The 21,934-nt window shown below is 39.4% G+C and overlaps 1 protein-coding gene across 5 annotated transcripts in view; it reads left to right on the forward strand.

The window, feature by feature from the left end:
- The window catches only part of SDCCAG8 (SHH signaling and ciliogenesis regulator SDCCAG8), a 109,430-nt gene that overhangs the window by 79,744 nt on the left and 7,752 nt on the right, over positions 1–21,934 (forward strand). The window lies entirely within an intron of this gene.

Raw genomic sequence — 21,934 nt, forward strand, 5'->3', positions numbered from 1 at the left:
ATTTGAGTGCCTGACCTTTTATATTCATATTAAAAATATATATGTATATATATATACAATTTCAGAACTAAAAAAAGCTCTTCTGTAAATTGATACCAAACATAGATGATTGCACAGAATAAATGTTTGGGAGCATGTGACTTAAAAGCACTTTAACTTTTACCATTGTGAAGGCTGCTACAATCTTCTGTGCCTTGCTATGCATGTCTTAGATGATACAAATACTTGTGCTTCTCAAATAAGTTTTATGAATAAAATGCACAGACAAGTTGAGCAGAGGCATATGTGTCTTTGGGGAAGGACTTTCATAGGCTGGGCAGAAACGGAGTTTCTTCATCGACTTTCTGTAATGTTAACCCATGTCAATAAAATCCACAGGAAATGTTTCTAGCATTTTGTCCTTTTTAAATTTCCATTTTTGATAGCAAGAAGACACTCCAGGCAGTGCATTTCTGAGGGATTATTACATTTCTCGGGTGGCTGAAGTCACTCACCCTTCAGCCTTATGCCTCGCAATACACCCGAGGCAAGCAATAATCCCCAGCAAGGCACTGCCTGTCTTATCTTATTGCTTAATTATTATACCTATTTAATGGTGCTTAGAACATTGTCAGCTGTTGAGAAAAGGTAATTATCACTAGTCAAATGAAAAACACTTTTTTGGCTGCCTTACGGATACACATTTTACTGGTACCTTGATACATAATGAAGCCTGATAGCAAAACTTTTGCTTGTCTCTTCTTCAAGCCACAGCTGTTTCCCTGCTAAATTCATCCCATCTGTCTCCCCTTCCGTAAGGCTGTAGGCAGTATAGCATAAGTACAGAAGCAGTTCAGTGCTATTTTGGATAAACATAGCTGAAATTTGAATCTTTGCCATTTGCAATGCACACATTTTGTTTTACTGCTGTAAAGAGAGCTGTCAAAATAAAAACTACATGGATAATTTACTGAAATGCAGTCAAATAAAGGGATGATCAAAGGGAAAAAATGAAGATATAATATAGGGTCACTCTTACGATCATGTGTATTCCAAACAATTTAATTGTTGACCTCTTGACACTGCTGGGTGCAGAGGAATTGGTAGTGAATAACAAAAGTAGAAGCCACTGAATTAGAATAGGTCTTGAAGTCCAAACTTCATGTCAGAAAGGGTAATCGTAGCAGGCAATTATTTGTGATACTGCCTGTTGAACTCTCTGACCAAGGTATAGTTCTTTGCTCATTTTGTAAGGAATTGGTAATTACGTGAAATAATACAGCTTGGAAATTAAATCCATCATTTCTATATGTGACACTGTCTCTGAAAATAAAAGGACACCATAACGATCACAATGAGGCAACAGTCATTACACCTCTTAGTCTTTGCAGTTGTGATTGACATGGAAAAATATATATTAAAGCTGAGTGCAGTCACCTTCATTGAGATTATTGTTCTAAAATGGACTGATGGTCAGTTATCCAAGGATCATGTTTGAAATTCCAGGTTTCCTGGAAGAGAAGATCCAAGTGACAGTGAGGTCTGCTTGACTCAGATAAAATGAGTACAGTGCAATCTACAATATTTGAGAGTCTTTCAGGCAAAACCCTTTTGAAAAAATCCTGTATTCTACTGAAGTGTTAGAAGTCCTATGGCGCCTGTAGTAGGAGAAGGGCTTTGACCACTACTTCTTGGACATATTTTCCTTTCACTGTGTTCTTGTGTTCTGTGTGGTCCAATTCAGAGAGAGAATATGAGTGGTAAATGCTCATAAGTCTGTTGTAGGAGAACCTTGGAAGCACTTTCTGGGTTAGCCCTGATGTGTATTTGGGATCGTTACATGTTCTGTGGAAGTCAGTTCTTGAAGGCTTGTGCTTCCAAATCTGTATTGCCTTAGGCAAAAGTGAGCAAAGCCATGTTTGTCCTGACCTAGAAGATGCTCTTGTTGACAAAGAAAGAAGCAGATGATGAACTTAATGGTAGTGGACAATGAAATTATCTCAATATGAAATTGACCTAAATGTTATGAGCATAAAGTTCCTTTGGGGAAAAGCGCTTTGTGGAATTCACTACTGAAATACTGATTTCAGTGTTTTGTATGGAGGTAGAGAATGGGAAAAAAAGGATGTTAAGTCACTAGCTTCTGTATTTACAGAACATTTTTTAAGCTGCATCAAAAGAAACAAAGTCTTTTGTGTTGTTACTAAGAAAGGTACTGCTACATGAAAAGCTCACACAATGGCTTTCATGTAAATATATGTAAAATCAATAGTCTGTGGCGAGAATCAAGACAGCATTACTCCTCCATATTAACAGGAAGAATTTCTCTATCTTTATAGATGCTAAATTGAAATATTCAAAGACTTCAAAATAATATTTTTAGTTTTGTTCCATAATATGAACATAAATAATGGTGTTACATCTGTGAGACTGAATGTTGGTAGTTAGTCCTCCTGTAACTAATCCAGGAGCTGGTAACGCACACCTACTGCACCAGAACTAGTGCCCTCATGTAATCAGTTTAAATGAAGAAGGGCTTCCATTATTTTTTAATGGAAGCCCAGTTCTTCAAGGACTCCATCAAATCTAAAGGCCCCTCACCCTCTGACTGAAAAAGTAGTTGTATTGACTTCTCTGAGGTCACCAAAGTATTACAGTAAATATCCAGCTACTAGGTCTTAGAACAACTGCTTTTATGGTAAATATATTGCGATAGTTCTTTAAAGTCCTATTAATATCTGAGCTGGTATTTTTAAAATAGTGCCTATGGCTTGGTCATCCAGTTTTTATAATACACATTTGATGGAACATGTGCTTTTACCAACATAGTGTTTCAAGAAACTTTAGCTATTTTTTTCTCGCTCTCCAAGAAGAGCGATTTACATTTGTGCTTACATGTTGGAAATGGTCAGTTCCTCTTAGAATCATTTAGGTAGCTGCTGTAAGTTGAAGTGGGAGGCCTGTACCCTCGTGCATAACAATTTTGACAGATTCACTGCATTTTTTCCAAACGTGATTTCAAAACTGCAAGTAGATGAAAAAATTTAGGTAGTTACAAAGAGTTTTACCCTCTTAGAGGGTTGCACAGTTGAGATTTGGGGATGGAGAAGTGAACATCAAGAGCAAAACAAGTTATAGTGACTCTCTTTGCAATGTGCAAAGTATTAAGAAAGTTGTCAATATTATGCTTTTCTCATTTTTATTAAATTAAATTTTTGCATTCCAGAGTACCTTGCCATAAGGATGTGCATTTGTTAAAGATGTGATCAAAATCTCAAGATTATGTGAATTCCTGTTGATCCTTCATCTACAGTGTTGAGTGTTCCCCCACTGTTGGGACTGCTTACGGTGATCTGGATCTAATAAGGGGACTTTTTTCAAACCTAGAACTTAAATACTTACTTGGTTTTTCTCTGCCCATCATCTTTTTACTTACATCCAGGATTTTTTTCTGTCTATGAGTTTTTAGATGAGACAGAAGGCCTTATATTTCCACTCATTCCTTCTGCAGTTTAGTGAAAGGACAAAAGGAAAATAAAGAATGGGTTAGAGGGCTCACATACTACAAGACAAAAAAAAAAAAATCAAGTAAAATGGAAAAAAGATAAAAACGTCAAAGAAAAAATATGAAAAATATTCTTACAGTGCTGTTTTATATTCTTTTCCCTTTACCTTTCTATGTTTTTCTTGTGTTTAAGGTAATTTTAGGTATTCCATCAGTACATGTGGAGGGAACATTTTCTGGAAAAAATGTTCTGAAGATTTCTGGATCTTCTGAAAAAAATATATTTTGGATGCACACAGTGAACAAAAACCTCTGCTTGTTCAAAATTTTTCATGCAATCTACTTGTTTGCTGAGTTGTCTTGTGAGTTATATGTTCAGAACTGAAAGCCAGTACAATCTTTACAGAATATTATTACTTTCTCTCTATCTTCCTGTCTGCTTCCACGTTCAACTGCCCCTATTTTGGCAAATTTTAGACTAAGTTGTTGTTATTATTAATGCTGATATTATGATTAGATACAATCTGCAAGCTCAACAATTTGAAAGTAATTTTTTTAATAGCATCATGGCATAAACTGACCAGTACATTCCATATAGATGGAACGTAGATGTTTTTCTTCTTTTAGCCTAGGTTCTCTCAAACAGACAAATTATAGCATCTTTTAGAAGTGCTTGCAGGTCATCTATACAAAACTAAAATCCTTTTCATACAGAAATAGTCAGCTCTGGTTTTTTGGGTAGGGTGTTTTGGTTATGGGGGTTTTTTTTCTATTAACAGTGCATGGGAAAAGCTTACCTTATACAAATGCTTCCCTCTGAACTGTTCTTCACTGAATTGTCTTTGGACCCAGCACACCCTGTTCCATTTGAGCCCCTCCCAATGTACAGAAGCAGCCCCAAACAAAGTTTTAAATAACAGGGACTATTTATGCAAAAACAGAGGTTGAATTAATTTTGGTAAAAACCAGAACTGATTAGCATCCTGATAGTTAAATTCATTAGCAGAGTCCCCCAGTTGCACTTCAGTTAAAGCAGGGTTGCAAGATAAATGAGTGAGCCTTCCCATGCTACTTTCTTTCCTTTTAATAATCAGTGGAACTTTGGTTGCTAGAAACATCTGGATTCATTTGGTCCCATAAACACAACAGATAACTGTAGAACAGAATTAAAAATTAGGATTACTTGAGATGTTAGAGTTGTTTCTGTGAAAATATCATCCTAAAATTTCTGTTCCACTAAAATTTATTCTGTTCTATTTAGCTAATTTCTATTCATATTTTCAAATAGCACAGTTGGGGATTCTTTCCTTTGTATACTTTTTGGGAAGAAATTTTTTTCTAATACTTCAGTGACTTTCTGCATCAGATTGCAGGATAATGTTACAGTCAGTAATGTTTACATCAACAAATGTAAATTCAAATTAAATCTATTATTTAAATAGCATAATGGAAACACATGGTGCTTTGTAGTCATGTAATTAAAGAAGATCTGTGCCTCCAGGAGTTTATGATCTGAAGATCAAAAACATTTCCACATGCAACAGACCTCTTCTAAATTATCGGTCTACAATTTGGGGATTTTGTCTTGCATCTACTTTAGCATAAATTTTACTCCTGAGCAGGGATTTCAACCAGACCAGCACAGAACTGTCTGAGATGCAATGCCTAGGTTTTGTACTTGACACTTTGTGTAGGAGAAATTTCCTAGCTAGCACAGAAGAGCTCGGTGTTTTGATGTCAAGATTTATACCTCCCTTATTTAACAGCAACACCATGAACTAAACTTTGTGAATTGTACTAGTTTAGTTCGGGGGAAAACCCCAATTTCTTATGTTTATCAAGGAGTCTGACTAGCCATGGGGGTTTTTTTGTCTTTTTTTTTTTTTTTTTCCAGTTGTGAAAGTAATTTTGTGCAAAATTGCGTTTGAGTTAAATTATTCACTCATCCTGGGGCAATAGCCTGTATTCACTTTCCAGCTGAGCCAACTAAAAATATGGGAAACAGACCAGCCTAGTATTCCATTGTTACCTTATATAATATGGTGTTTTGGAAATGATGATGAAGGCAACCTGGATATTTCATGGATGAATTAGTAGATTCATGAACTGAAAGCTTTGCTTGCTATTTGTAATGGTGTTTTCTCCCTTCCTTTCAAAACTGTGCTCACAAATCAGAGATGTTGCTTTTATTTAAAAAGAAAAGAGAAGGACAAAGAAAAAGGGGGAAAAACAATCAAGCTTCTTTTTTCCTTTGAATAAATCTTCTTTTTTCCTTTGAATAAATCTTTGCCTGAATTACTGGCTGAGTTCCCTGAAAAGGCCTGGACTCCTTCAAAAGTTGGAACCAAGTTCAGACCCCAGCTAGGTGAGGCAGAGTACTTTGTTCAGTTTACTTAGTTTTCTCCCCACAGTATGCTACAGAAGAGTCTGGGTGTAAACACATTGTTCAAGTGTGATGGTTTGGGATTTCTTCCAACTATCATCCTAATTAGGACCCTGAATTAAAAAGAATTTTTCATTTCTTTTGGGCGTGGAGAACTAAATGAAGACTGGTCTCTGAACCCTGTGACTCATAGGTACCTGCAAACCTTCAAGCCCCTCTGTTGCTTGTAATAACTTAACTGCAAAATAATTTCACAGCCTTAAGCGACAACTTTTTGCCTTTACCCTCCTTGTCTGAGGACTTTGCCTAAACTGAGGTAAGCTTGGACAGTGCCTCGCACATTCATATGTTTTGTTTTGTGTTCCAGTACTTTTTTTTCTCAAAGCTGTTGCTTGGGATTGCACAGCTTGGAGGTGCTGCTGTGTTTGGTTTTACTCAGTTATTTAAATCCGTTAGACATGAGTTCTGGTCATTTCCCAGTCCTGTGAATCCTTTGAGGTCTGGCAGCTGACAGAGACTTCTCAGCACTTTGTTGGGAACTATGGCCATTTTTCTCCAAGTGTTGTGTTTCACTTTTACCCCTGCTGTGCTACAGATCCTGACATTGCTGGATTCAGGGCATCTCTGTGCTGTGTGGATTTAATATTGTACTGATCTTTTCTAACATCTTTTAAGATAAAGCTGTGAAATGATTGCATGTTATGAGTTGTAGGCATTAATGAATGTTGGCGTTTTTCTTCCAAACCTGCTTGAGCAAAGTTTTGTACCTCAGGTACAGCTTTATGTTGATCAGAGTAAAGTAAAAGATCTCCCCACAATGAGTGGTGGTCCACATCCTTCCTTCTGCATATTTGCAACTGGATTTCCTTTGTACTGTACTTTTTTTTTAACCTAGCTGTAGCTTTCTGAGCCTTTGGGTCATATGGTGTGTGCCTTCACACAAACGTTTACTACATGACAGGCTAACTTAGCAACCAAGATTTGTTTTATTCTTCTTCCTACTCAGTGCTTTTGTCTTGTGCTGACATATTGGATTCTGTGCTGTACAGAAGGAAGCCCTAGATGACAACTAGTGTAGCATAGTGTTTGGGACCTGTGTTTTTCGATGTAGGCTCAGATGAAGGACTTGTGCTTAAAAATCTTCAGTACTTGGCAATACCAATAACCAGGTTTCTTGAATTGGGGTAATCTCATAGTTCTAATACAACACTGAAAAAAAAAATTAAAAATCCTTATCAGTTGGGGTACCTGAATTTCAGGCTGCTTTGGGTGGAAAAATAACCAAGAAGAGTAAGATTTCCTAAGAGCGTGTAGCATTAATAGTCCTTAACAACTCACCCTCCAAAATACAGCAAAACAACCCCAAACTACAGAGGTTCTGTGAAAAGAGACAATAATTCTGACATCAGACAGTTAAATAACAGACTCTGATGTGGAAAACTGTCCCAGATTCCAACATTCCTTTCAGCTGACATTAGAAAACAAGGTAGACTTAGCATGAGAAATAGTGTCTTTATATGAAGAGATTGCTCTTGTTAGGCCCATATGTGAACCATATATCCAGATTCTCTCTACATCCGCTCACTCGTCTCCCTGTCAGCATCTGAAGAGAGCTCCCCAAATGTTCAAATGTACCTTTCAGATCAGAGTTTAATTTTAGAAGACTATCTTGGCCTATTAATTTTGATTATAACAATGCTGTGGTGGCAGAGACATCAGATTGCAAGTAAAATTTCAGAAATAAAGTGCTGCAAAGCTGTAGAAATAAAGTGCAACTTGCAGTACTAGATCACAATAGTTGTATGTGGTAAAATATATGTCATTATTGAATAAGTAATAATTTATCAGGGCATGTATTGATGCCTTTTCCTGGTCTTAAAATGAAGAGTCATACATGGTTAGAAGGGGAAAAGGGATTTTACTTAGGTATTTATTTTAAGGATCCTTAGGTGCACATGTCCAGGTCATATGCATCAAAATGCACCCCGCAAAATGCCCACCCAAAAGATCGGGTATAACATTGTAGGTTTTACTAATTAGCATATCTATCAAAGATTCCCCAATGAGAGGCTCGAGTGAGCCCCCCTCCCCAAGGAGCCTTCCCCTGGATGGTTCTATCTTTGTTTACAGAATGTGTTCTGGAGAGGACCTTGGAGTCTGGGGCACACTGATCTCTGGCTACGAAGCTTCTAAAATGTTTAGTCTCTCAGCTTGACAAACAAGTCCAAGAATGTAGGCAAAAAGCACTAAGAATACAGAAGTTGTAAAAAGGTATAAAGGGGTATAAAAGAAAAGGCAAAAAATCTTCATGGCATCATACTGCTCATGTGCACTTGGTGTGTTACAAACTGCAGTGTGGAGCCTGAATACTTCCAGGATCTGTGTGTGTCAGATGAGGAAGGCAAAGTTTAAGAGCCGAAAAAATGGTTCCAGAGCTGACACTTGTAGAAATATGGAACTTAAGTATACTGCAGAACATCTTGAACATTTATGTAGTTTATTTGTTTTCTCATATTCAAGGAGTTAAATTAATGAAAACTGATTACAGTAGTTTGCATACCATGAAACTTGTCAAAATGTTAATTGAAGTCTTTCAGATACCTGATTGATTACTCATTTTCCCTTTAAGGTATATTTTTTAAATTTTATTCTTAAAATTAAGTACATAAAGTCACCATCCAGAACTAGAAATGTTATGAAAACAGGAGCCACAAAATTAAAAATGCCAGTATGAAGTGATGCAATTTTTCAGTGTAGTGGTTCTATGTTTTCTATTTTGATAATGGATATCTAAGCGTGTTCATGTGGTTATAAAGGAAGAAATCAATTCTCCTGCTAATATCCTCACTTCCCCATGTATTCCTTTTCAAATTGAAGGGGTTTTGCATTCAATTCCCTGTTTCTCTTTGTTTCAAAAGAGGAAAAGCGTTCTGTTATTTCTACAAATCACTGTTGAAATTCTGTTGCTTCTACAACTTACAGATCAAGTCCCCAATAAAACTGAGTAAATTATTTACAATTTTTATACCAAACATTTCAGGTGTATCTAGAACATGAATACAGGAAGCTCTAAACCTATTTTTATAATTGTTGTTACTCCATATAATAAGAACTGTAGTTTCTTTAAAAACTTTAAAAAACCTCACCCTACCCCCCACATTCCAGAAAGCCCCACCCAAACAAACCCAAAAAGATCTGATCAAGATATGATAGTGGAGTCTTCATCAGACCCAGTCTGTTGCTTAAATATTCCAAACTGCAATCCAGTGAACCTATTGGCACTTTCTACCGAAAATCATTGAGGGTGGCCATGTATAAGCAGCAATTCAGTTCCACTCTGCAGTCAAGGAAGAGGCTTTTGATGTACACTGCATCTTCATAATTTTCCATTGCTTGTCAAGAGAATAAACTATGTATTTCTTTTTTTTCTTAGCCTGCAAGCAATAAGAAAGTGTGCAGCATTTTCATTATTTCTACAGTAGTCAGTTTGCAGCAGGTCTTGGTGAAGACTTCACACATGGTTCCTTTATTCACCTGTTCTTGGACAAGAAGTCATAGCACATATAAGAAGCTAATTTTCTCTCTCGTATCTAAATCTAGAACCATACTTTTTGCCTAAAGAGTAAATTGAAATTCTGAAGTGCCTAATCAAGTGCATGTTTCACATGTGCAAAATAAAAGACTTCTGTTGGCCAGGCCTCCTATTTCTGAAATTCTGTTTCTGATGTTTGTGTGGACTCTTACTGAAAGGAGGGCACTACTGGATGTTGCTGGTGAGGGATTGGGGTGGGGCGAGGGAGTGTGTGTGGCAGCTCTCCAAGCACACCTTTCTCTGGAACTTCAGTCACAGCTGATGGGCACAGCCCTACCAAATGTGGTCACAGAAAATTGGTTTTGACCTGATCAGTTCAGGAGACATCCTGCTGGGTTGATCATTGCTTTGCTATCCAAAGCAACACAATGGATAAAATAGGCATTTTTCAACCCTAAGTGTGACTGAGTTAATAAGAATCTTTCAGGAAAATGCGAACAGACACACACACGCCCCCCTCATCTAGGAAAATAAAGGAAGTGAATATGTGTAGTCTGGTAGCTGGAAATAATTTTCTCTCTCATGTCCCAGCGTCCTTTAGGACTAGGGCAAATGGCCCAAGCCTGGGCATTAATACTTGAAATGAAAACTAGTTAATGATCAGAAATACATGTGAAACATAGAAGGTCTGAAAGAGATTAATTCAAGAGGCGTGGGAGGGGTTTTGTTGATTTTATTATATATATTTTGGCATGATTTCATAGTTTGTAAGTTTTGAATATTATGCATAGAACTAATTGAAATCTTAATCTGTAGTTATAAATATTTCTTGTTACTGTAAATACCCTGTATGTAGTTCTTTATTATAGATGGTAAATGAAGCCCTATCAAATTTAAACTGAGCTAAATTGCTACATCATTGAATACATTGCCACATTTTACATTTTGAAATACAAGTATGTTTTGAACTTCTGTCATCTTTTTCTTAAGAAAAAGAGGGAAAAAATGTAATTATTGGAGGAGAAAATGTCTTTTTAATTTTGGTTTTGTATAAAACTGTTCAAAGCGATGTTGATGAAATTTTAAATAGCCTTGAGACAGAGAGTACTGGGGGAAAGGAAAGCACTAGCCATAAACAAACAGCTTGGAAACCTAGTATTGTCCTCAAAAATGCTGGTTTCAACCAAACCTTCAACATTGGTCGGCTCTTTCTGTGAGGGTAGGACACAGCCTTCCCATCCTTTGTGTAGGAACTCTAACTCCTAAATAGCTGAGGGGAAAAACAATTTGTTCACTGTGTAGCTGAACACAAGCATTCCCATATTGTAGGGAAAACTGTTTTTGTGAAGGCAAAGGAACATTCTGTGCACATTGCAATGGAGACTTGGTGCAGGGAGACTGTTTGGAGCAAATACACGTCTAGTTTCTATTCTTCTAGAAAATTGCTAGAACAGACACATGTGCTTCATGTTCCTATGCTCCACACTGCTTCACAGACAGTGGCACGAACAGTACATGTGAGCAGCATTTGAGGTGGAAATGTTATCTTTTATCTCTTTGATGTCTTATAGTAGTGATGCAGGAAAAGTTCGAGGAAATAGTGTTTCTGAACAAAAGGTGCTGCAAATTATCAGCAGACAGAATTGCAAAATTGTGCAGTCTGTCGTTATATATTTCTATCTCTGCCTATCCTTCGTTAACTAAGATGGTTATTCATCACAGAGTGGTCAATGGGAGTTTTATGGGAACATTTATTTGTAATTTCTAGGTTCTTTTTTTTTTTTTTTTTTTTTTTTAAATTTCAGGCTCCAAAGTATGTATTTTCTTTTCTGTTATAGTACATTATGTCATCAATGGACAAATGATAACTCATCACAAACAAAATTATTTTTACAGCCTGTCTGTCTTCCTGGTGTCTGGATTCTAAAGAGACAACCTGGATGCCTGCATGCCTGTGCAACCAGGATTTTTACAGTGTCAATAATCTTTGCTCATCACACCAAAAAAATCAGTGTGTCAGTGTATTCCTGCAGAGTCATTAGCATACAGACTCACTCTGCTTGCTTAACAAAGCATGGTTTGGTGTATTATAGTTTCCTAGTCTGCTTTTCTGATTCACCTCTGACAAAAGCAGAGAGCGGATTCAGTCCCTTCTTCAGTGGCACACTAATGTGGGAAATAAATCTTCGGGCATAAGGTCTGAATGGCAGTCATTTAAATAATTCAAATGCAGCGATCATTTTGCCCATGTGCCTTTCATTTCTTTGTTTCTCTGTATTTCCCAAATCACTGAGAGACAAATGATCTTCTGCGACAATCTATATTTTTAAAATATCTAGAGCTAAATAATCCCTGTCCTCTTTAAATGCAGTTTAATTGGTTACATGTAAAATAATTATTTGCTCTCTCTTTTGTGGTGTGGAGGGGGGAGTTGGAGGGGAGAAGTAACATACAAGCAGATGTGCTGCTAGATCTACAGGCTTCTGCCAACCATATGGCATCTTAAAGAAAGATGGTTGGAGCGTCTGGATTAGCAAAGAGTCGGGATGGAAAGCCATGTGTCGTGTTGGTACAGGCAGTTGTTTTAGCTCTCTGTAAAAGGCTTCAGGAGATTGTGTAATGGAACAAATGGTACTGCAAGCCTAGTAACAGCCTTACCGCTGCTGGAGAGGCAATTGGCCCCCAGGCGAGTACTGCTTCATCCTTGCTTGTTGGTTTTTTGTGAAGGATTTTTAGATCGTTATTTTGTGTTCTTCTTTTAACGTACAGGAAACTTGGGAGATGTAATTCTGAACTTTATACTTGAAAGAGAGCTATTGTGTGGTTAGCATTTTTTCACACTCTCATTTTTTATAATGAAAACACACAGTTTCCTTCTCTTTGAAATGAAAAGCTCGTGCCCCTCTGCAAATTTCCCGCATCCTTCGTGAGCACTTTGAGACATCAGTTCACTGAATTTCTAGCTGATGCCCAGATTTTGGGAGAAAACTGCTCTCTCTAGGATTTGCTTAGTTAAAAAGAGTGGGGCTATTGTGCTTGTGGCTATAATGTACCAGCTTGGCATTTGTATTCTGTTTGACAGGTTGCTCTTTATGCAAACAAGGGGCCTGCTTCTATTAAAGGCAAAACTCCTTTAGTTTTTAGCAACACGGGATTGGGAATTTCATGGGGTTTTGTGTGCTTTACAGGAGTCTGTACTTCACATTACAGCTCATAGGAGTTATTCTGGATCGGGATGAAAGCTATTGTATCCAGATCTGTAACAGTAATAGGTTTTAGTCATTTTTCTACTGTCACACAATAAAACTCTAAATTCCTCTGTATATTTCAATGAAATCAGGCCTCTAAGTAGACTGTAAATGCAGTTTTCCCTCCTTGATGACATTTATTTCAAAGGAAATTAAACCCTGATATTGCAGTATGGAAGTTCAATAATTACGATTATTTTATTTGAAGAGATTTTAAGTACATTATGATCCCAATATCATGATTTTTATGTAAGGAGATAACATGAGGGACACCCAGACATTCATTTGTAGGTAAATACTTGCTGAGTAGGTAATGTTATGGTTTCAGAGACATTAGAAACAAACCATTAACTACAGAAGCATCTTCCCTACTGAGAATCTTTGCTGGAAAATACACTATCTTAAACTGAGACAAATGCTGCTCTAATATAGCCTAGATTCACAGTAAAAGTAAACTTACAGTTGCTGCTCTTTTTTCTCTTTAGTTTTTTTTCCTACTCTCCAGAAGGCTTCTTATCTGGAGCTTAGGAAACAGCAGTACTCAGCTTAATCTGCAGTTTAGTTACAGCAGTGCACGCTTTTTCCTGAGCTGCCTGTGTGCCCCCCTGCTCAAGCCTGCATATGTTGCTCAACACTGATCAAAAGTAGCCTCCCTCGGGAGGGAGGCTTGGGTTCGTTTTGTCGGCCTGTTCATTACCTCGCCTCAGCCAAGGCTGAGCCAGGTGTGAGGTGGACAGTTGTCCACCAGGAGTGGTGCCAAGACCACCAGCATCTCCCTGGAAGGCTCTTGTGGTGGCTGCTGAGGAGGAGCAGAGTCGGACCAGTGAGCCCCAGCGGGGACCTTGAGCTCTCTTGGGGCACCTGCTGAGCTTTCGCTGACTTTCGGAAACCCCGGCTGCTTTCTGCCCCGTGTTCCTGTGTGAGTTCACCAACAGAGAAATGTGCATTTTCTCTGCGTTTCCCTTATAAGAAATTTTGAGTAATGATGTATTTGTGCTGCAGCAACAGTATCAGAGGTTACCAAGTCTACAGAGACAGCAATTGACTGATAGCAGGTGGATCTCTTGTTCTCATTTTGCATACATGTTTGTCTTCTCTATCCCTACTTAAAAGAGCAAACTCCGTGGTTATATTTTTGAACAAAGAGACACAGCTTTGTGTTCTTAATTTACTACTCGTGATTTAAGGCAGTTAATTTCCATTTATGTGAGAATGTTCTGTTTCCAAAGTCATATCAAGACTTCTAAGCTTGCTTGTTTAAATGTTTGTTTCAAAAAAGCTACCACTGCTTACTACTGAAAGATGAGAACATGGGGAAGTAGTATGCGAAAAGCATAATTTACCTAACAAAACTAAGCAGGACCTTTTGATATAATCCAAGGGGAAAAGTATTCTTCTCTTATAGTTACACTGAACATGTGTCAAGAAAGCTATTAACATTTATTTCAACTTGTAGCAAAGAAAAAGCTGATAGTTTTGCTAGAATTTTTTACTATAATTAAAATGTGGTGGCAACAGGAGAGACTGTGTATGCACAGGCACAGCTGTGGACAGAAGGAATCCTTCTGCTGGAAGGTGCTGGTGGTCTTAACCAAGCTGGGATGTCTGTGCAGGGTCCAGTGACCACTGACTGATGAGCTGAACTGTGACATGGGAGAGCTGGGCTACAGACACCTTTGTGCTCATTTTGTGTGGTAATGCTGACAGCCCTGTGCTGCTGTTGCAGGGACTCTAGAGCTGTTATTTTCATCCACAAGCTTAGCTGCTGTCACCAGAAAGGCATAAATGCCCCTTTGCACTGGCTGTGGTCTGGGTGTGTCAATACTCATCTCCAAACTGCCTCATTGCAGTCATATTCCTTATTGTGGAGGGTTAATGTTTTTCCTGAAGATAACTGTAATGATATTTGCCTCTAAAACAGCAATAAAATTCCTCTATTTCATAGCAATTATTAAGTTCACCTTGCAGTAAATTTAAAGCACAGTTGGACTAATGCACATACACATTATGAAACAGCCTTTCTGTTACAGAGAGTGTAATACTGTCCATAATGTACTAATACATTTTTAAAATGTATTTCCTGTGAAATGCTTCCCTTCAGTGTTGCTAAGCAATTGCAGATTTCACTAACTTCACGTGCAGTTTCACTGTTTGTAGTACAGTCCAAAACAAAACACCAAGTAAACTCTCTATTCATAAGAGCTGAGCTCTGTGAAGGTGAGCTGACAATACTGCTCAGATCCTCCAGCTTTTCTCATTTTTCTAAAAAATTTTGGTTTCTCAGGATTAAACTGCTTTCCCCTCAGCCCTTCTCAATGCAAAATTATCTTACCATTTTCCCTACCTTTATTCTTCCGTGTTACATCCCGCATGGTGTTTCCTCGATGCCGTGACTCCCTTCAGTCTCAGCAGAACTGGTTTATGGGTGTACTGGGGAATGTGGGGAGATTGGGGCTGGTCCCAGGTGGACACAGCCCTGGTCCAAAGTGCTGTGTGGCGTGCCAGCAGCAGCTTCCTGTGAGGTGGGAGCATGCTTGCTTGGCCAGCCAGCGCAAACAGAGGCCAAGGCCTCCTCGGGTCTCTTGGGTGTATCCACACATATCTTGAGCACAGATCTTTCGTACCTCTCACGCACATTCTAGGCTCCTCTGCCCACCCGGACCTCCTTCCCAGCCATTCCTCTTGATCCTTACTCTGTATCTGCCCCTATTCTCCTTTTTGTTTCCGAGGAAGTTTGGAAATTAGAGCTGTAATAGAAGAGGAGTAGGCCAAGCTTGGGCTAAGTTCACAAATGGAAGCAATCTGCTCTGTGTGGATGTAGAGAGCAACAGGCCCTTGTTTGTAAGACATCTATCTGAATATGCTGTGCAGAAGAAATTGTCTGTCACCTAATATAAAGTCATAGTCCTTTTCTGTGTCTCAAGCATAAAACTAACTCCGTACAAATCCTACAGCTGTTAGTTTGACTGTAATTTATGCAAACCCCAATAACCCTCTGTGTACCCTGACAAATAAGCAAATGTGTGTCACCTGCCAGACCTTAAAGGCGAAATCATTTGTTTGAAATGAACTGGAAGGAGGGGCACCTCTAGAGTAGAAAGTAATGGTAATAGGGATTAAGCAACAAAACTAACAAGTGACACCTCCACAGATATTTAACACTTTGTGTTTGATATTTTTAGAGTTTATTTTCATAGTGGTCAAACTATGCAGTATAGCAGCCTTGGGTTTGTGCTGAAGAACAGTTTTGAAGGACTGTGATACATAGTCCTTAAACTTGGAAAGACTCCCTTGCAGATAACCAAATGAGAAGGACTGTACCCAGCACTATTGGCAAGGTCACTAGTGAGAAACATTTTACCCTTCAAACACAGGTACTGATAGCTAGAGATAAACAGAAGCTTTATGCTCTGTACCTCAGCACCTGCAGCCCTTGCGAGTTGCAGCAGGATCTGGGCTCGGTGAGGACAGCAGGACTGAACCCAAAGCTGTTCTGTTTGCCTGCAATTGTGACTGTCAGAACAACTGAAGCAGTTGTAGCTCAGCTGCACTACCCTTTCTAGCAGTAGGTTTTTTTTTTTAATTAAGACAATATCTGACAAAGTAAATTAACAGAAGTTGATGCTTTTAGCAGTTTTTTTGCTTCAACTGCCTGATGTCAGCTTGGGCCACATGTACATTCTGCACATGCCATGGGATAGAAAAAGTGAAGACTTCTTTTTCAATTCTCTGCTGCCTGCCCAGACACCACATGTACTGTCTGTTACATGTCGCTTCTGATGAGGTTCATGCTGGGAATTTCTTTTTAAAGGCAAAGTGTTTGTGAAGGAAAGAGTTCAGATTGGGCAGATTGCATTAAAAATTCTCAGTGTCTCCAACTTGAATACAGTGATTGCTTAATGTGGACACCAACTAGCAGTTTGTACAGGTTCAGGTTTGTCTGGTAATAAAAGAAATAAGAGGAATTGGACTAAGCAGTAGGGGAAATCGCGCAAACATTTATAGAAAGTAAACAAGCCACAAAAATTGTTGTAACTAGTGACACAAGCACAGGAAAAAATTTATTTCAGTAATACAAATATGTATCTTAGAAAACATGAGAAGGCCACTTTTAAAACCTTAGTGGGATATGTGTGTCTTAGCATTATGATTGAGAAATTGTGCAAAATCTGTTCTGTCTGGCACATAACAAAATCAGAGAGGTGAACATCTTTTAAAAAACAACAACAACAAAAAAAAGTAGAGTCTGATTATACAATTAAATATATTTCTGTAACATTGCTCTGAGCCCTGCCTCCCCTTTTTTCCCCTAAGGTATTTTACAGCATTCTAAATTACTAGCATGAGTGATTTGGAGAATTGTTTTACGTAGTTCTTGTCAACTAAAGGCATAAAATAGTAACCAGAACTATTTCTTCTCTAGAGCTAACCTGATCCAGAGTTCACATTCCTATCAAAGGTCTTATTATTTTGTATTCCTTTAAAGGAGGAAAAGCCTCATCTTCAGCCAAGGGATTCAGACACAAATAGACATTAGTGAAGCTTTCACCCATATCTTTTCCAGCCTGCTGTCCATTCTCTTTCATTGTTTCCTTCCTGTCAAAACCCAGTAGGGCTAAAAGTGGCCATCACAGCAGCTAAGCCCAGCTGCTACACCCCCCTACTGAAGAGCAGGCTGATAATGTTCTCTTCAGCACGTTAGACATGAGCTATTAGAAGCCCAGGAATAGATCCAGGCTCAGGTTTCCTACGTGATCTATTTGTTTAACCTGTTGGGCCAGCTGTGGAAGTGAAGATATATTCTAATAGTCAGTGGTGACATCTGAAACAAAGAGGAATCTCCTATGTAAACTTTTAATTAAACCCTATTTACAATTGTTGTTGTGGCATGCAAACATTGTTATCTTATTGGAGATGATATACTATAGACACTTTAAAAGTATGTGGAAGAATTGAGAGTGCCTTTAGTAAAAGGGAATTTAGAAGTTACACAATGGATATTGGAAAAAAAAATGATTGAGTGATACAAAGCCACCTGGGTCAAGAGGTTCATGGTGAAATGTGGACATTTGCTTCTTAGGTGTCCTATTCCAAACTGTGCAAGGGATATTAACTTCTAGTTACCATCTGTTAACATCAGTTGGATGAGTTTGTTCTGCCTGTAGCGTGGGCAAGTGCTTACCTTACTAAGCTAGAAGTGGTGTAGATATTCTCTGCCTGAGCAAATGACAAGTCTTGGCCTTTTTGTGGCAACAGAAGTCTGATAGGGATTCCAGAGGGTGGGAAATTCCACAGAAACTTTTTTTAATATGCCCTGAACTGTCCCCCTGTGTCCTGTTAGAAGTCAGGACTTCCAGTCCTGACAGAAATGAGGTTTATTCACTATCTTTAGTTCCTACTCACTGTTACAGGGTGGCTTTTTGGTCTGTGTGGTTTTCCTCTTAGGCTTTCTTTATTTCATTCACATGAAAAAGGTGGATCATAGTGTTTTCCTTTTGAAGCTAGATGCGAGAATGGAGTTCAATTAAAGGATAGGTTCTATGTATAGATATTCCTGTTTAAATTTTGGGAGCATGGGGGGGCTTCTCTGAGATGCTCATCACTTAAGGTTGTTTCAAGGCCTTGATCTTTGGGTCAAGGTCTTAAGTAAACAGTAATTTAGGACACTAGTGAAACTTTGGGATTTAATTTACTATTTGTCCGCCTTTCTAAATTCATAGGCTATAATTTTTTTTACCTCAAAATTCACTATGTGAATTTATCGATGCTGTAAACCACAATGAAGATGCAAGTTGCTCATATGAGTACTAATCTTACTATTGGTTTTAATGTCTTAGTTGTTCACAGAGCTGATTCAAGATACAAAGAGGTAGTGAACATAAATTTTTCTGCCTTAATGAAAATGACAACATCACTTCTGCTATGAAAAGGGAAGACAGAAATGTACCAGAGTTGAGGTGGAAAGAAAGCAGAGGAGACCTTTCCTACCATGCCCAAAAGAGGAGTGGGGAGTGACAGCAGCTGGGGCAGTTGTGGTTGCAGAAACAAGTCCACCATGAGCACCAGCCATACACCTTAACTCTTTGATGGCAGCAAATCTGGCACCAAGATCATCATACAGACAAAGCAAGCCTGATCATTGATTTGTATTCAGCAGGAGATGACCTTAGATAGTGCCTGATCTAGCTGTGTCAGGAACTAAGTGTGATCATCATAGTGATCACCCTTCAGTTGTATCTCTGCAGCATGACGGGTCTCCATCGTGGTCTTTGGTTTTCCCACTCAGAACCAGAAACCACCTCTGATCATTGTATCAGGCAAACAAGCAATGCAGGAGCAGCATTAGAAACTCATAGCTCGACACTCTTGCCCTGACAGCAGGGCAAGTGCATTTTAAAGGCAGTTTGCTGCACAGTGACGTATGCATGTGGTGTTGAGTTTTGGTCATTTTGGGGGGCACCAGGAGCCAGGTCCAGCAACCCTCGCCCACAGAGATGTGGCCCCCCTGAGTGGCTGGTGGCCCTCCTGGGTGGCTGGTGCCCCAGCCCTTGCCGTGGGGCACCCGACGGCCGTGGCACCCACTGCTGGGGCGATGGGCTGGCCTGTGTTGCCGTGGCAACTGGCAGATGGGGGGCTTCGGCAGGGTCAGCGGGGAGGCAGCCGCGGCAGCGCGCTGGCCGAGCTGCTCAACAACAGCCCTTTCAGCACTGACAGCTCTGCTCTGGCTGGCCAGAAGTAGTTATCAGATTACTTGTATTAAAACCTAATTAAGATGTGTGCCAGTAAATGCAGCATGATTATTGGATTTGGTGATTTAGCTGCTGCAGGTTGCTGCAATCCAATCACGCCATTTCAGCAAATCCAGCTCCGTGGTGTAAAGTGAAAACGTTTTACATCAGTAACCTGACTATGCTGAAAGAGTAAATAACCTTTTAATGCCTCTACTATGTCAAGGACTGACTGATCCCCACTGCAGGGTGAATGGGTACTGCCCACAGATCCTTGCATATTAATTTCCTTCAAATCAACATTAAAACCCAGAGGAGGACTGACAGGTTGTATCAGCTTTTTCCTTCATTGCAGATTGCCTGTGGATTAATGGGCCTGAGTCCCCCAGGGAAGGGAGCTCGCAGCCAGAGTCTTGTGGGTGCCCCTGGTTTAGCAATGTGTTGTTATAGAAAAGAAAGAAGCTTTTGTTTTTATCTGTAGGCCACACATAAGGGGAAGTGTAACATAGTGGGTGCTAGTACAGCTTTGTGGTGTTGGATGCAATGGAAGTTTATTCTGCAGGTGGAATTCACCTTGGTGCCCAAGCTCTGCTTTGTATTTGATGCTTCACCTCATTTCTGCAGGGTCTTGCAGTGATTGTCTAGCCATACCTGTCAAAATGTAACAAAACCCTATCTATCCCTTTTCACTTCATTTCTGAACAGCCTGGGGTATAGCCTAGTCTCAGATCCAAATTTCACTGCTGTATCTTCTGCATGTTGTAACTGCACAAAAAAGCAAGGTAGGTTGGAGCCATTCTAACATAAAGCTGCCTATGAGCTCCAAGTACTGAGAATCAGAGTAAAACATTTACCTTGAAGCTTTCACTGCAGCTTGTGATGCCTCAGTTGCGTTCTCCTTCTGTGGAACCACTCATCTCATGAAACTCTGTCTTTCCTGCCTTCATGTAGAAATAGGAATTTAGGTTTAAAGTAGTTAATGGGAAATTATTTGAAGGGTATTGTTATTAGTACTGAATGAGAGCTTTCTCCTTAGTGCCAGGTTGTCCTGTGGGTAGTCCAAGCATAACATGGTTCAAGAGCTACGTGTTTTCATGTTGTGCCTTGAAGTAACATGACAGAGTATGGAGTCAGTCCCTGTCCTTCAACACTACCAGGCCAAGGGGGAGCAGCCACATGCCATCCCAACTGGACAGATCTTGCCACTTCGGTGGAAAAATGATCTCATTTAGACAGGAGGGTGAGGACACAGTGGTCATTCAGATGCTCAGGACACCGTACATTTGCCTGATAGGTGGTGCTGCCAAAGTGAACGTGGCGACCGTGCAACCTCCCCGCACTCGTATTAGCAAAATGTGCAGAAGGTTCTGTCACCCAGTTGTAAAAATGATGGCAGGCATCGATGTGCAGTTGTAACATATGGGAAGTACAGTGAATGTGGGTGGAGCTGTTCATTTCTCATCTTGAATCATTTACGAGATCAGCAGGCAGGCCAGATACAATGCATATGGGAATGTGTGGCTGTGCTGCACATGTCACACGTAATAGCAGATACTGTGAGAGGGCCCAGAGCCTGTCCTCAGGAGCTAAATGCACCAGAGCAGGCTGGGAGTCCCAGTGTGTGGACCAAGGGCCAGCTTGGCAGCAGTTTTGGGAGAGCAGACTGGCTGACTGAATTTGGGAATTCACAGATCCAGATCTGCACTGACTAGAACTGCACCCTTTTCATCCATCATGGCCCAGAATTGTACACTGGAATGTTATTAAACCTGTAGTCAAGCACTGAAGATACAGATGATAAAGGTAAAGTTGTGGCCTACTGGTCAAACTCAGCTCAGTGCCTATGTCATATTTTTCCCTCTGCTCAAGGTGACAGTCTAAATGTAACACTGGGTGGTGAAGTTACAAACAGAAAAGTGTAATTAAGTATTTTCATAATTAATTAATTAATAATTAAGTAGATTTCCATTATTAAAGACTTTTCAATTTACAGCAGTTCATTTGAAAGTACATAGAGCTTTACAATAGAGCACACCAGGGCTTGTGTCCAGTAATATTTTTGAAATTTGCATGGTCTACCTGTGATAATCTACTAAAAAATGTTATTCTGATGTAAAATTCATGATTTGGAAATTACGTCTGATTGGATGCCAGGAGTAATAAACAGTCACTGGAGAAATAACAAGTGATACCTGCTTCCATGATTAAAGAACTAAAAGTACAGTTGACCTGTCTTACAGTGGTGTTGTCCCAACTCAGGCACTTGTTCTTCCAGTGTAAGCAGAAGGCCTCTGCATGTTTCTTCTGATACCTGCCAGCTTTTTCCTCTGTTTTGCAGCCCCTGATGAGGAGGACCTTTGGAATGATGGGCTCTTTACATCTTTCCCCAGGAATCCCTGTTACACTGTTACAGGATCTATGCTGACATGCTTAATTAACACTAAGCTTACTTGAAATAAGTGCTATGTTCTGTAATGAGTTTTGGACATTGACCAGCTTGCAAAGAGCAGTGGACAGAAAACAGAAGTTTTTGTCATTTCAAGTCCCGTTTGTCAGGGA

The sequence above is a fragment of the Aphelocoma coerulescens genome, chromosome 3 (assembly GCF_041296385.1).
Source record: "Aphelocoma coerulescens isolate FSJ_1873_10779 chromosome 3, UR_Acoe_1.0, whole genome shotgun sequence".
In the NCBI taxonomy this organism is placed as follows: Eukaryota; Metazoa; Chordata; class Aves; order Passeriformes; family Corvidae; genus Aphelocoma; species Aphelocoma coerulescens.